This window comes from Phocoena phocoena, chromosome 10, assembly GCF_963924675.1.
Source record: "Phocoena phocoena chromosome 10, mPhoPho1.1, whole genome shotgun sequence".
In the NCBI taxonomy this organism is placed as follows: Eukaryota; Metazoa; Chordata; class Mammalia; order Artiodactyla; family Phocoenidae; genus Phocoena; species Phocoena phocoena.
In genome coordinates, this window is record NC_089228.1 from 101,409,374 (window position 1) to 101,426,095 (window position 16,722).

Below are 16,722 nucleotides of genomic sequence, written 5' to 3' on the forward strand. Positions count from 1 at the left end.
GGGAATACGAAGGCAAAGAGTGTTGAAAGAGGTACGTCCAGAGGGGTAATAAATAGCACGTGCGAAATGTTACTCTAGGGAAAATCAATCAACTCAGGTATTCTACAAACATGGATCGGGCAAACATTTACTGATAACCTACTGTGTGCCAGCCCCGTGCCCCTGAGATGCCTAACTGAACTAGGGTTGCTGTCCCTGATCCAAGTCATGCAAATGAGACCCTGTAATTGAGGGTAAAGAGGATCTAAAAAGCCAGATCTTGAGACTTCCCTGGTGGCACAGCAGGTAAGACTCCACACACCCAATGCAGGGGCGCGGGTTCAATCCCTGGTCTGGGAAGATCCCACATGCCGCGGAGCGGCTGGGCCCGTGAGCCATGGCCGCTGAGCCTGCGTGTCCAGAGCCTGTGCTCCACAACAGGAGAGGCCACAACAGTGAGAGGTCCGCGTACCGCAAAAAAAAAAAAAAAGAAGAAGAAGAAAAAAAAAGTACACCCATTGCTTAACTTAGACCCTCTGAGTACTGTCCAGTTCTCCCAATCCTTAAAATACCTACGCCCCACATCCTGGGTGGAACTCTTACACCCCAACTAAGCAGACTAATTATAGGGGCCAATTAAAAGACGAAAAGCCTAATTCACTCTGAAAAGGATGGTATCAATTAGCTAGTGCTTGAATAACGTTAAACTACAAAACACTCCCCAAGCTCAGTTTCTTAAAAGAACATCTATTTGTTCTCTTGCATCTGCGAGTTGGCTGGGGCAGCTCACCTAGGCTGGGCTTCGTGGGGCATATTGCATCAGCCATGGACGCGGCTGGGTCTGCCTCCGTATGTGCTCCTCCCAGGCTGCAGAGGCAGTAGTTACCTAGAGAAAGTGCATCTCACTGAGACGGCAGAGTGAAGAGAACACGCCCAGTCCCACAAGTGCTTTCCAGCCTTTGATCACATCAGGTCTCTTAACATAAGATCGACTAAAGCAAGGCCACACCTGAAACCAAAGGCCAGGGAAGTATGGTCTGCCCGTGAGGGTGAAGGTGGCTGGGAATGAGTAGTTCTGGACGAAAATCTGATCCACCACCAGGATGCAATAGAATCCTGTATATTATAGCTTGTGAAGCTAGTTGGGGGTAATAAACATACTACCTCAAGCAAGATTACTGTGTGGAAACTCCAATGCTACTGAAAATTCCCATCGTGTTATAAGTGACAGGTTGCAAGGTTTGCCTTAAAAGGGCTTCTTCTTTCTTTCTAGACGTTATGTCCAGAATTTCAATAGCAGCCAGCAGGTGAGCAATGGCACCTGATTTATGATCATGTGGACCAAGTGCTTAAACCTGCAAATCGCAGAGAGACCCAACAGAAAACACATCATTCAGCCATTCATGAATTTTCTACCAGAGTATTACTTCTGATTCAAATAACAGCAGAAATATTTAACCTCTTGCTGTGTAGAAGTGATTTCACATTCAGCTTCAACTGTTATTAATCATTATTTGATAGAACTCTGGTTTTAACGTCCAGATTTGAGGTTAGTAACCTTCTGACATACACACATTAGCTTCAGAGCTTGGCTCCGATGTTGAGGCTCTAGAGAAGTTTTCTCGTAAAAACCCTTTGCCATTGACTTGATTTGCCTTTTCCTTCCGTCTACTGGGCTAATAACACTGCTCCCTCTTCCATTGCCTTAATGAAAGGTTTTTATACAGGACTGCAAAGTGTCAATCGCAGAGAGGCTCTTGGAACAGCGTTCTAAGGGGCTTTTAGGTGTGTTGCCGACCTTTTAAAGTAGGTGAGATTTCAAATAAAAATCCAGTTTCCTGGCTTTTCTTTTTTTTAATTTGTTTTTTTAAATTTTTATTGGAGTATGGTTGATTTACGATGTTGTGTTACTTTCTGCTGTACAGCAAAGTGAATCAGTTATACATATATCCACTCTTTTTTAGATTCTTTTCCCATATTGGTCATTACAGAGTATTGAGTAGCGTTCCCTGTGCTATACAGCAGGTCCTTATTAGTTATCTATTATATATAGTAGTGTGTATATGTTTGTCCCAACCTCCCAGTTTATCCCTCCCCCACTTTCTCCCCCTGGTATAACCACAAGTTTGTTTTCTACATCTGTGACTCTACTTCTGTTTTGTAAATAAGTTCGTTTGTACCACTTTTTTAGATTCCACTTAAAAGCAAGAGCATACAATATTTGTCCTTCTCTGACTTACTTCACTCAGTATGACAATCTCTAGGCTTTTCTTTTCTTTTTTTTTAACATCTATATTGGAGTACAATTGCTTTACAATGGTGTGTTAGTTTCTGCTGTATAACAAAGTGAATCAGCTATATGTATACATATATCCCCATATCCCCTCCCTCTTGCATCTCCCTCCCTCCCACCCTCCCTATCCCACCCCTCCAGGCGGTCACAGAGCACCGAGCTGATCTCCCTGTGCTATGTGGCTGCTTCCCACTAGCTATCTATTTTATCTAGGCTTTTCTTGAAACTTGGAAAGATCTGGCCACTCGGGCTGCTTTCACAAGTTCTGACGCCTGGCTGGGGCTGAACAATGCTGCCCCCTACAGGCCTGGTTTGCACCCTCCAGTTGGGCCCTTTTGCCTCCGTTTCCAGAGCTGGCTTGACCCCTGGGGGCACGGCAGTAGTCACCCTGCTTTCCGTCCTTGTACCATCTTGGCATGAATGAAGGCCTTTCTCTAGTCTGTGTGATATTTCTGTGCACAGCATCCTCTCTGCCAGGAGAAGTGAAACTGATCTGTGTCTCCCCTCCGTCTCTTCTGCAGCTCACCCCTTATATCGTCCTAGGTGAGAAGGCTGCTCTCCTGCTCCAGCATAAAAGCCTTCGGTGGCGCTTTTCAACCAGAAAACTGTCTCCCTGGTCATCATCCAACCCCCCTCACCCCCGCCCTCTCTGTGACCACTACATCTCAGTTTTGCATAGAACACCCAAGTCTCTAAAGAATTATTCTCTACCCCAGTGCCTCCAATTTACAAAAAACAACTTCTTCAAGTCTCCGGTTTTCTTCAGAAGACCTTTGGAAAACCACAATTTTTAATTAAAATTATATAATAATTTAATTAAAATTATATAATAATTTTTTCACACCATTTTCAGAAGGGAGTTTTATTCTCCCTTCTGAAAATGTCTAAAGGATTCCCCACTAAGTGAGGAAGGGCCTACGATCCCTCTTTGTGACCCTTCGTGGTTTCTTCAAGCTTTAAAACTCAAGGCTTCTTTTAACTAATTTTCCAAAACATTCCAACTCTCTACCCAAGGATCTCAAGGTGGACCCAAGAACAACGATAAATAGGAGAGCTGCGCACCTCAGCTGCTAACTAAATTCTTCCTTAATCACAAAGCGAAAGACCAAATCGATGTAATTTCAAGGGAGAATAAAACAGAACACGAAAGGTTAGCATTCGGCCTTGCTTAGAAATGGAAGCAATTATTTTTCTTCTGTCTTGTCTGTGAAAGAACGCACGTGCGTATGTGGTCTCGGCTGTCCATCGCTGCATCCCTCAAAGGAGCCCTGGGAGCAGTTCCAGAATCCCCCCGAACCACACCGACACGGAAGCCCCCAGACTCCTCCCAGGCAAAGGCACAGTTTAAGCAGAATAGACTTAATCTAGCTGTTTAGACACAACCCGTGCTCCTGAAAAATCTATTTCTGGCTCTAGGCTTCATTATAAATGTCAGGACACGATATAGTTATGGTTTAAAAGACACTTGCTCTAGAAGTCCCTCTTCCCAGACACTTGCAGTTTTTTGAATAAATTACCCTTTGGGATGAAATTTCTCCTCAGCATAAAGGTAAATTGGTATGGAATGCTTGACAAAATCCAGGTTTTGTCCTCTTGGCTGGATGCGATACCAGCATAAAGGAAATGAATGATTCCTTACATTAGACTCTCAGGGGCATTCATTGCCAGGGTCATGGTAGGACACCTGTTTATCTGGTCTCAGTATTTGCAGACGCGTGAATTTTCTTATTAGTCTAAGTAGTGAGTTAAAAGCGGGGGAAACGAAGAGAGAAGGGAGAGAGAAGGAGAAGGTCTGCCTCTGTTACCCTGGTATATACATGGTCCTGGACCTTCTCCCCTCACGAGGGCAGAGGTTGGGACCCAAAGGTCAAAGGCCGTTTTCCGTGAGGTCAACGTTAAAGCAGGGAATCCTCTACCTTTACAAGTAGCAAGGGATGCAGAGAGTTGAAGGGCCAGCTAAGCAAAAGGATGCAAGGGCAAAAGCCGAAGTTCAAATACCAGCTCCAGGAGGGCAGGGAGAGGATCAAGGTCTGGAGCCTGGAGTCACGAGTTGAGTTTACTGGCAATGAAACTGGAACGAATCCTGACCCGTAAAGAGCTGATGAGGTGGGAGGGGCTGTCTTGGGCGGTCTTCCTCAGCCTGCCAGGAGACACTGAGTTCAGCGATGCTTTCGAGAAAGGTCACCAGCCATGTGGAGAGTGTAAACCATGAGGCCAGTGATTTCAGGGACCGGTTTCCAAGACCCCACCGTGTTAGGTGGAAATGCAAATGCCTGGACATCAGTGTCATTGACGTGACCTGAACGTCTCGTCTGTCCCATGTGTCAAAACCCAGCGTGGACGCTTGGAAGCAGGTGGCCTTCTACGCAATTGCCTAGTTACACAACGGCTTAATTTCTTGGTTTTGGATGGCAAACAATTAGTAACCATGATTGTCTCATATCAGCCCGAGTAAGTGCTTTGAATTAAGGAAGGTTTTTGTTGAGAACTTGAATGTTTGGAAAACCCAGGGCTGTGTCTGACTTCCCGACCGAGTGGGTGTGGAGAGATGGGTTGCAGTGGCTCTGTCTTGCCCCCAGCAAGCGTGTGAAGGACTCCTTTCTGCCAACAGAGGAAATTCCTCCTGCCACCTCGGGGGGCTCTCATTTCCTCTATATTCTGTCTCCTGGCTTCCCTGCATGTGTGGGTGAGCAGTAAGTGCCTTTGACACTTTTGAAGAGACCTGTGTTAGGAATGAATCTCTAAGGCTTTTAAAAACCACCCAGCGAACAAGGAAAAGTTGTCTTTCTCACCCTGATAGAGACTTTCCAACTTTTAACAAGGTATCAAGTTAGAAAATGGGGTGTATTTTTGCCACCACACTAGGAACGAACAACTGCAGATTTCTCCTGGTACATTTATAGCCCCAATAGACCCTTCCAAACCCCAAGCATCATGTAAAAGTTGGCTTACTGGATCTTTGCAATCCTTGCAGGATGTGGGAAAGGCAGCCCCTATTAAGTCTCTGCCCCTGCAGGGTCCCAACTACAGTTAGAAGATTCCACAGCTGAACTGAGCTCAAACAATAACTGAGCGTCTTGCCAAAGGAGAAGAGAAAGGGGTTGGTCGGCAGGTACTCCCACAATGACAGCAGAAGTCTTCTTTAAAATAGGGATCATTTGAGCCATATTCTTGTGAGAACGGGGCAATGATGTTGGTGGAAGCATTTAGCTGCCTCTTACTTTAAAAGGCTGTCTAGAACAATTGAGGGTAGAAAATAACTTGAGATTCTTTTTTCCAAGTAAGATGTTTATTACTTTCAGCATCAAGCTGCCGAAGATTCTATAGCAATGACAGCCAGTCCTGCTAAGGTATGAATGTTTCTGTCCCCACAAAATTCATATGTTGAAATCCTAACCCCTAAAGGTGATGGTATTAGGAGAGAGGCCCTTTGGGATGGACTGAAATCATGATAGTGTGACCCTCATGAGTGAGATTTGTGCCTTATAAAAGAGGCCTCACAGACAGCCCTAGCCCTTTCCTCCAAGGGAGGGTACAAAGAGAAGTCTGCAACCCAGAGGAGGGCTCCCACCAGAACCAGACCCGCTGGCAGCCTGATCTCGGACTTCCAACCTCCAGAAATGTGAGACAGAAATTCCTGTTGCTTAAAAGCCACCCAGTCTGCGGCATTTCGTTTAGGAGCCTGCAAGGACTCAGGCATGCGCCTTGGAGGGTAACGCACTGCATGTTACTAGGGCGTGTGCGGCCATAACTTTTTCTAGATGTCTGCCAGGTTTCAGGCCACAGGGTGAAGCTCATTCAAGGACCAAGGTCTTAGTTCTGTCAAGTGACAGAGTTCACACTGTCTGGGGAAGAGGCATGTGAGAAGCCCCACATCCTCCGTGGCTATGACCCCAGGAGCTGGGGCTGGAGGGAATGACCTATCCACAGCCCTTCTCTGTCCCTCACCATGTGGGAGGGGTTCGGACCATTTTACAAGAGTCTCCCTTGGTTCCTAATTAGCACTCCTGTTCCCTTGCCGGAATGGCCATGACACCATGACCAGTCCTGAAAGGTGCTTGAGGAAGAGATCCTGCTTAAGTCACACCCCAGCAAAGAACAGCCCTTGGGTCTGCCTTCACACTGGCTTCACTTCTTACCTGATCTCAAAGAACACGAGCATCAAAGAAGCCAAAGGTCCTCATCTTAATTTCATTCAACAAACTTCTGCTGAAACTGTATATGTCAGAATCCATCCATCATTAGTACTTGATCATAGACTGAAAGGGGAATGGCTGGGAACAGGGGGATTTGAAAATGACTAAGCCGTGGTGGCTGCTTTCATGGAACTTACAACGAGGTGGAGAAACATCACGTGCAACTTACCTGTCAGGTGACTGTAAGCCTGAATATGTGGCCCCAGGTTTATATGAGAGCCTGTCGGGGGCTTGTCATCTGCTGGGAGACGAGGGTTACATCAGTGAAATCCAACTGTGCTTCAGCAGTTAACAGGAATTCCATGCGGGGCTGGCTGCTTTGGGGAACTGTTCTAATATTTTAGTAGAGCATGCCAGATATACTCCTGGTTTTCTTAAGCCAAAGAAAGCTGTTCTTTAGCTATAAGTTTTGTTTCGTTTACTTTTGATCACCATGGAGGGAACTTCTACATAAGGCAAACATCACTGGTGTATGATTCCATGGCACCTATGCACCAAGGCAGTGGCTGACTTGTGATTGGCTCCGGTGTGGTCCCCAGTGAATTTAGGAACACGACTTAGCGACTCATTTTCAGCCTCACCAGCAATGAATAAGAGCTGGAGGGAGACAAAGCCAGGCAGGACCACCAGGACCTTTAGGCCAGAGCCCTGGGCACCCCTTTCCCGTGGGCTTGGTGAGGCAGGATCTGGACGCCGCAGAGAGGGATGTGAGGAGCGGGCTCAGAGGTGGTGGGGAGGTGAGGGAGGCTGTATCGGAGGGTGGTGAGTCTCGGTGTTTCGTCATTCCCCTTGCAGAGGCTGGGGGCTGGGCGGGGGGACTGAGCGTTCGCGAGTGTGAAGGGAGCCTCGGGACCCAGCCTGGGTGTGGGAGTTGGAGAGAGCTGAGCTTTTCCAAATAAGAATCTAGGAGAAAATGAGTTTGCAGAAAGGGCTGAGTTTTTCTTTTCTTTTCTTTTTTAAAAAATATTAATTAATTTGGTGGTGCCAGGTCTTAGTTGCGGCAGGCGGGCTCCGTAGTTGTGGCATGCGAACTATTAGTTGCGGCATGCATGTGGGATCTCGTTCCCTGACCAGGGATCAAACCCAGGCCCCCTGCATTGGGAGCGCAGAGTCTTATCCACTGCGCCACCAGGGAAGTCCCATGAGTTTTTCGACAAAAGGGGTACCCAATCCACACTTCAGGAATGGCTTTATGGGGGCAGGGAGGGGCTGAGGTCCTCTGGCTAACTGGGTCCTCGTGGTCAGTACAGTAGCTGCTCTCAGGGGTCAGGGGGCGATTCATAAACAGGACTAATTCAGAGGAGCAGGGGCCAAGGTGCAAGGAAAATGAGCCCACCTCGCCCAGGACAGCTTGGGGAGGACACAGGGCCCCCTCTACAGGGGCCCCTCCCCTGCGATCTGGGACACCCCACGTGTGCCTGATGTTCTGCCCTGGCCATGGACCTTTTCTGACTAAGAGCTGGCAGGACGCACTTAGGAGTAACTTCTCTGTTTCTCAAATGCAAAACCGGAAGGCAGACCGGCCTGCTTGGGGCCATCCTGAAGGGAGGACTCCCAGCAGAGCCTCGGGTACACGGGAAACCACCCTTCTCAGACGCATCCCATGGCTGACAGAGGCTGGGAGCATCCCCGGGTCCTGCCTGGGGACCTGCACGGGCTTCCAGGGAGACTGCTGGGGCGTTTGTCCAAAGCCATCCCGCGGGAGGTCCCTCCCCCGAACCCTTCCTTTCCAGCCCCTCACCTGCAGAAACGTGGGTTTCTCATGGGTCTTTCCAGCATTTCTTTTTAGGAGGATTGTTCAGAGGGAGGGTGCTCATTAGGGGGTGTGCGTGCATTTGCTTCATCTGTGTTTGCCCTATCTTCACGCTGCCTCTTAGGCCCTAAATTCTAGGGGCAGGAACTGTGTCATTTCCAGATAAATTGTCAGTGTGCCCTGAGGCGCGGGCAGGCCGGAGCTGTGGGCCCAGGAGGGAGAGGTGATGCCAGTGCCCCGCGTGCAGGGGCACTGGGGCTGCAGGAGGTACAGTCACCTCTCACGGGGGTGAAGGGCCCCCGGGGCACAGCCTTGCTCCCCCCCCCCCACCGACCCGGGGCTGAGCCAAGCTCTGGGCCCGCACATGACGTAACTAAAGCATCTGGGGGAGAGCTGTCTATTTCTAGGCCACCCAAAGGAAGGGAGAAGAGTCCTAGTCGAACTCGCTCAGTCATGCAAACGCAAATCTCTCTAGCAGCCTTTACATTCTAGCTTCCGGGGAAAAGCAGTGCCTAGGAGTGGTACAGTCTTTCTCATCTGGAGCATATACTCTTGCAGATTTGAAAGGACTAGTTAGACAATTTGCTGTTTTTTACAGTTATTAGTAGGGATATAAGGAGGTACAGGAATATGCGAGAGCATATGAAAGGCTGGCCTCGTGTGGGGCGTCTGTGAAAGCCGCTCGTGGGAGCTACTGCCTTTCATTACATCTAAGATGTCTCCCACTGTAAGACACACCACCATTCTACGTACACTAAGAAAGAAAAGTAACACCTCCAATTAAATAGGACATGAGGCTCTCTTACTGCTTAGAATTTTTATTTTTAATTTGACATAGATTTTTATTACATGTCAGTGTGCGTAACTGAGAGAAAATATAACTAAAGCAGATTCCTAAGGAACTACTAAAACTTCTTCATCTTCAGAGCCCATCTCTCCCGAATCACCTTCAACCAGAGCTGAGGTCTATGCTCCTCCACGAGTTATCATCCTCTGTGCCACCAAGCGCGTTGGTGACGTGATATTTCTTAAAACAATGTGTAAGAGAACGAAAGGCTCTTGTTATTTGCCCTTACGCCAAGTATGCAACCATGTAGCCCCAGCGTATTTTTGACTCTCTCTCGGGGACTGCCGCTAAACAGATCTGACCCGCCATTTCCCCAACCCGACACCACAACTATTAGCTCCTAGGGGTTAAAAGAGTGCATAACACTGTGGTGGAAACAAAAAAAGTAGCACAGAAATTCTTCCCTTGAAGAGATTTTAATCTAATCGGGGAGCAAGATAGCATCCCCTAAACAATACCAATACACGATGATGAGTGAGGAGAGTTGGATGCCTGTATCAGAAGATCAATACCACAGGAGTTCAGAAGGATAATCAGGTTAGTCCCAGAGGAAGGAAGGCACGTGTCAAGCTAAGCGCAGGCGTCAGCAATTTTTCTGTCAAGGACCAGATAGTAAATACTTTAGGCTTTGTGGGTTGTAGGGTCTCTGCCACAATGACTCAATTTTGCCATTGTAGTCTGAAAGTAGCCCAAACAATACATAAACAAATGAGCATTCCTGTGTTCCCATAAAACTTTATTTACCAAAAAAAAATAAAAAATAAAAAAGTGCTCATACTGGGTCCCTCATCCGCTGCCAAGCCTGTAGCCCCGTTCTGCAAGTTCGGACGCTGGCGCTGTTGCTGGGTGCACGTACACAGGCAGCGGGCAACTGTGTCCCAGCTGCTGCCAGCAGAAGCCAAGGCACCCCCATGTGAGGCACCCCAATTTCAGAGATGTTACGACACGGAGCACATCTTTTTTTTTTTTTTTTTTTTTTTTGTGGTACGCGGGCCTCTCACTGTTGTGGCCTCTCCCGTTGCGGAGCACAGGCTCCGGACGCGCAGGCTCAGCGGCCATGGCTGACGGGCCCAGCCGCTCCGCGGCATGTGGGATCTTCCCGGACCGGGGCACGAACCCGTGTTCCCTGCATTGGCAGGCGGACTCTCAACCACTGCGCCACCAAGGAAGCCCGGAACGCATCTTTTAAAAGCAATGAAACATGGTAAATAGTTTCTAAGATGATGTCTTGAGGATAAGCAAGGACTAGCTGAGCAAAGGGAGTGGGGGAGGAGCTGTCCTGAGGGAGCACGCAGAGTTGGGGGGCGCAGGTGCTTTCCAAGAAATTAAAAATACGGCGAGGCTGGTGCCCACAACAGAGGAGAGACAGGTGGGTAGTGAACTGACAGGCAGGGCTTGTCTCTACCTGTGCAAGGCCTCAGAGGTCGCCTTAGGGATGTGGAATTTCACCCTAAGAGCAAGGGGAAGCCCTTAAAAAGTTTCCAGCAGGAAGTGGATACAGGAGGGAGAGAGGGAGACACATGAGAGGAAACGTAAGATCTTTCCATTTAGAATCTGAGGATGGGCTGCGTGAGGCCCGAGTGGAGGTGGAAGGTCAAGCAGAGGGCCTGGCAGTGACCCCATGGGAGAGCAGGGGGGCTTTGTGATTGGAGTTTGTGGCTCTATTCACGACTGACTGCATGGGAGGTGGTGAGATGGATGGAGGAGTCCAGGTCGCCTCCCAGGGAACCTCCTGGAAGCAGGGCGACTCACTGAGTCAGCAAACATGGCAGGGGGGCCAGTTTGGGGATGGGAATAACACTGGTTAATACTGGCCACGTGGCATCTGAGGTAGCCCTGAGACCTCCAGGTGGAGACCTCGTGTAGGCAAGAGAACAGACGGGTCTAGAGCTCAGAGACTGGGTGTCTAGGCTGGAGAAGTGCACTGGATCCCCTGGTCAGGGAACTAAGGTCCCACAAGCCACACGGTGCAACCAAAAAAAAAAAAAAAAAATTTAAAAAGTCCAAACCAATATAACCACATGGTAATAAATCATTCAAAATGAGACAGTGGGGCTTCCCTGGTGGCGCAGTGGTTGAGAGTCCGCCTGCCGATGCAGGGGATGCAGGTTCGTGCCCCGGTCTGGGAAGATCCCACATGCCGCGGAGCGGCTGGGCCCGTGAGCCATGGCCGCTGAGCCTGCGCGTCCGGAGCCTGTGCTCCGCAATGGGAGAGGCCACAACAGTGAGAGGCCCGCGTACCGCAAAAAAAAAAAAAAAATGAGACAGTGGACTTCAGAGCCTGATGTACCATTCAAGTAAAATTATAGGATTTAGTTCAGAAGACTGTGTAACATTTATGGGGGAAACGTGCGCCTTGTTTTCTCCTCTGAGTCTGTTTTCAATTCTTGAACTGAACTCTCCAACGTTCTGTATCAACTCTCTGGGACGTGTGTCCCTCGTGTCCTTTTCTGATGAAATGTCATGAGTTGCCCTTTGACGTTCAGCATTTGTCAGCCTTGGCACCAAAAGGCTTTTCCTTTGTTCACCGTAACACAGCTCTCTTCTTCCTAAAGTCAGATTTCAGATTCTCTTCCTGTGAGCCCAGAAAATGTATCTCCCTCACCCCTTCCACCCTGATTTTGAGTTTGTGGGCTTGAAAGTGATGTTGTGGGAACCAAGCAAAGGAGCCGGAAATCAGAACAGATGGCTTGATTCAGCTCTCCCCTCCTCTACTCCTGAAACGTCTTCTTCATCCCTCTCAGCCTCGCTAAACCCTCCTAATGCTTCAAGGTCTGCATTGCTCGTTCCCTTAGAAGGCTTACAGGAGTTCCCACGTGGACCCTCCTAGGTTAAAACTTCTAAGAGCGAAGAGAACACATTTGGTCTTGTTCATCATTTCCCCAGCATCTAGCACTGTACTTGGCGATTGTCAGACACGAAGGAATATATGCTGAGTCAACTGATGGCTTTAAATGAATGGATAGATTCGGGGTGCTTCGCCCATCTCAAGCACCTGTGAAACAACAGAAAGGGCGGAAAGGAAGAGAGAGTCATTCCTCCCAAAACACACACCATCTATATCACATAATTCAGCAATTAAGTACATTGAGTGTTCATTTTACAGTACACGGAATCAGCAGTGTTTGTTTCTGTGTCACTCTGACAGCAATTCTAACTCATCTGACTTACTTAGAGGGGATAATAATCACAAATGACAGTGTCTACAATGGCGTCGCCCAAAACATAAAGTGGATCTTTGTTTTCTGGAATTAATGAGCATTGCGGTATGATAAACTTTGCATTTTCCTTCTCTTGTCTTGTTGTTTTAATAGTACTGTATTATCTGTTGGTCTGCACGACATTTGGTCTACATGGCGTCACCTGGTGAAGAACATACATGCTGGGTGTGATAGGTAGACTAACGCCCCTCTTCCCCAAAGATGTCCAGAACCTGTTATGTTACATGGGGAATTAAGGCTGCAGATGGGATTAAGCTTGCTATTCAAGTGACTTTAAAATATAGGAGATTATCCCGGATTATCCAGGTGGCCCAGTTTAATCACAAAGGTCCTTTAAATGTGGAAGAAGGAAGCAGAAGACTCAGTGTCCTGGTGATGCAGTGTGAGAAAAACTCAACTGGCCAGTGCTGTCTCTGAAGATGGACAGACCATGAGCAGAGGAGTGCAAAGCGGCCTCTAAAATCAGAAACGGCAAGAAAGTAGATCCTCTCCCAGAGCCTCCAGGGGGAACGCAGCCCTGCCAACACCTTGATTTCAGCCCAACAAGACGCTTTTTGGAATTTTGATCCCCAGAACTGCAAGGTAATAAATTTGTGTTGTAAGCCACCACGTGTCTGGTCATTTGTTACAGCAGCCATAGGAAACTACTACACTGGGTTCTCAATAAAATAGACCAGAAGGGGGTACAGATGTGCTTTACAATTTATCAAAAAAGATACAATGAAAGCATTTATTTTTCTCATTTTGTCCATTTGTGTGTATTTTTTCTCTCCAACCATTCCTCATTGGCAGAGATTGGGATCTATGCTTTTTCAGGATTCAACACAGAGTGACATCACACCATAGAAGGTGGCCAGGAAACAATGGTGGGTTAGAAATACGCAGTGGAGAGCAAATGTGTTCAATGACTCCGTGAAACCGAATTAAATTGGTGTTCTTCCAGGAACTTTTTGGTAGTAAAGGGAAAGCTCACAACCCGAAATAGAGTGACAACAGAAGCGATGCTCTCCTGTTGCCTAGAAGCTTGGGGTCAGGAGATGTCGCAGGAAGGTCCAGGGCTCCACGGCGGGGAGTACACGGCTGGCGTGGCCCTTGACAGGGCGTCCCATTAGTTTCTAGCTCTTCTTCCACCTGGTCTTTAGCAGAGCCGGCGACGGGTAACTGTGTCTAACAGATGTGCATTTCTGCTCATCTCTTCTTCCGTTTGCAGACGTGTCCAGGAACAGAGAGCATCAGAAGGTGGGCAGGGGAGGGAGAGCCAAGGGCGGTAATGAGCCTGGGCTATTTTAAAACTTTGGGAATTGGTGCCGGATGGTCAAGAACAGGCACGAGGGCTTCCCTGGTGGCGCAGTGGTTGAGAGTCCGCCTGCCGATGCAGGGGACACGGGTTCGTGCCCCGGTCCGGGAGGATCCCACATGCCGCGGAGCGGCTGGGCCCGTGAGCCATGGCCGCTGAGCCTGCGCGTCTGGAGCCTGTGCTCCGCAACGGGAGAGGCCACAGCAGTGAGAGGCCCGCGTACCGCAAAAAAAAAAAAAAAAAAAAAAAAGAATAGGCACGTATTTTATATAAAATCCACACCTAAACGAGACTATTTTCCAGAGGGAGAAAGAAGTATTAGCAAACTCGGGGTTTCATGAAAACTTGAATAAAGTTTCACTTGTCTTTTCAAAGCATTAGTTCATGAGCCCAGACCCTTTTTCTGAAATGAAAGCTAATGCAACTCAAACACACTCGTGGGCATTTATTTGCTCATAACTTTACTGTTAGGTACCGTAACCTTAGATTGTTGGAAGGATTACCTGAATTAGTGTTTGCAAAGTGTTCAAACAGTGCCAGGCACATGGAAGCACTGTGTGGGCGTTACTGACCATTATTGTTGAATCAAAGTAAACCACCTCCTTAGAACTCTGAGACAAAAATAGAGCACAGCTCTTTCTGTCTCTTTCCATCTATGCAATGACACACCAGAGCTTAAGGAATGATTTGGTGGGTCCAAGCTGACTCTATGCAACATGCAAGCCCAAAAGGAATCACAGGAGCTACGTAAGTTAAGTCCCTCGTAGAGGTGGGGCAGCGGCAGGGTTAGAGCCTCACTGAGCAGCCCAGCTGAGCCACTAGCAATGCCACATCAGGAAGCCACGTGGCTGGAGCGGGAGGGGACTCTCTAAGCATCTGTCTGTGCATCCTGCACGGCCTACAAGGAGGCCTGTTGAGTGAATGAGCTGGGCAGGTCACACACACACACACAGCCTCCATGTCCCATTCTGTAAAAATAAAAAAACTTTTAAAATGAACCTCAATTGTTTCTAGAGACTATCCCAGTGCCCTCTTACTAATTTCCTTCGTAAAAAAGATCAATAATCTTTTAGAGGAAAGATTATTGAAAAATAACAGGGAAATCTGTTTTTATAAAGCATAAGCAAATGAAAACAAGGTCACCAGCACCTGTTCCTCTCCCAGTTGCCTCTTCCTTCAGCTTTCAGACTTTAGGGGACAGCACCTGACAGTGAGTGATGTATTAAAGAAAATAATTACAAGTATCTTAGGTCACGTTCTCTGGGAATGTTCCCTCCCCTGAGGAAGAGATCGGCAGGCAGGAAGTATTTTGTGGAGTGATCTCAGGACGCAGAGGAGTAAAGAAAGCAGGATTTGGGAGAGGAAGGAGTTGAACTGCTGGGCAGTCACGTTAAAGGCCCCAGTCAAACCACCGAGAGCCCAGGCACGGTCCTTTCGAGCTGTCGGAGCTGGAAGCATGCGGGCTGTGCTTTCACATCTCCCATTGCCCAATCTCGACCAGTCATTGGACCTGGTTGCCCCGGAGGAGGAGGGACATGGCCTTGGGGGAGGTAGCTGTCCTTGATTGAGGACATTTCCCGGAGAAGAACACAGCCACCTCCCCCGCAGGGGCTGTGGAAATGAGACCCTCAGGCCTTGTGTTGGTCATCTGTTGCCGTATAACAAATCACCACTCACTTAGCATCTTAACACAGCACACGTTCATTAACTCACTGTTTCTATGGGTCAGGGCTCTGGACACAGATTCACTGGATGCTCTGGTGAGGGTCCCACAGGCTGCAATCAAAGTATTGATTGGGCTGCATTTCCACCTGGAGCTCCACTGGGGAAGAACCCACTTCCAACATCATTCAAGTTGGTGGCAGAACTCACTTCCCTGTGGTTGTATGACGGAGGCCTGATTTTTGCTGGCTTTTGCTGGAGGTCACCCTCAGTCCTAGAGGTCGCCTGCAGATCCAAGAAGTGGCCCATGTTCCCTGCCACGTGGGCCCCTCCCACACAGCCAGTTTCTTCGTGAAGCCCACAGGAGTCTGTCAGCTCAGAGAGGCCGGTGCCTCTTTCAAGGGCATTAACCTGATTAACTCAGGCTGACCCTTTGCATTTGGGGACTTTAGCTATCTCTCAAAATCCCTTGACTTTTGCTATACCAGGGGCTAGAAGCAAGTCCCAAGGCCCACCCACACTCCAGGGGTGGGGATTATGTAGGTAGGGCATGAACATCATGGGGCAGGAGTCATGGGGAGCACCTTGGGGTCTGCCTGCCATAGTCCTCAAGGGGGAACCTTGGTGGTTCACTATCTATTCATTATAATAACTCAGACTATAAAATTCGGTCAATAAGATTCTCCCAGTGCCAAGTGGTTTTAGGTTTTAGACCCATTTTGTAGGCAGTTTTCACTCTTTGGGGTTCTCACAGCCCACAGAGGCAGTACCAAGGTCTCCATGGTAGCAGGGGACATTACCCAAATCTGTATTTATTACCGGAAAAGTTGCAACTGGGTGAGCATTGGCATAGCCAATTGTGGAATTGTGGTATAGCCACATTGTGGAATTCCATGAGCACCTGTGGGGTGACATTTGTCAAGACTGAGAGCTGCGTTTATGCTGCAAGGGAGTGGTTAGTCTCTCCAACCCGAATCTTCCGCCGAACGTCTAACCACTCATCAGTGGCCGGACTGTCAGACGAAATCGTGGCTAAGTTTGCTTGTAAGAGTCAACAGGAAAGTGTTCCCTTTGTCAAGTGAAAATGGCAAGGGAATTCAGAAAAAAAATCTTTCCTGAACTGTATAAATTCAGTGTCATAAAAACAATCTGTGTGTAGGTTACACTTACAAGTTTTTATGTTTTAATAGAAGCAGAGTAGAGGGAGACATAAAAATTGATCTGAAGATGCAGGACAGACCCTTGCAGGAACCCCAAACTACCAATAACAGCCCTGGAATTTTGGTGTGCCGCCAATCCCAGCCATTGACAAACCCAAATGGAGAAAACTGTTCCAGGCAGGAAGGGAACTCTCTGTTTAATTCTCTGTGGATCTCATTGCTATCTCATTGTCAGTTAATGCTTCCAGGTAAGTACAACACCTACTCACCCTCATTTTACGGAAGAGGAAACCAGCTTTGCCTTCTTGTGGTTC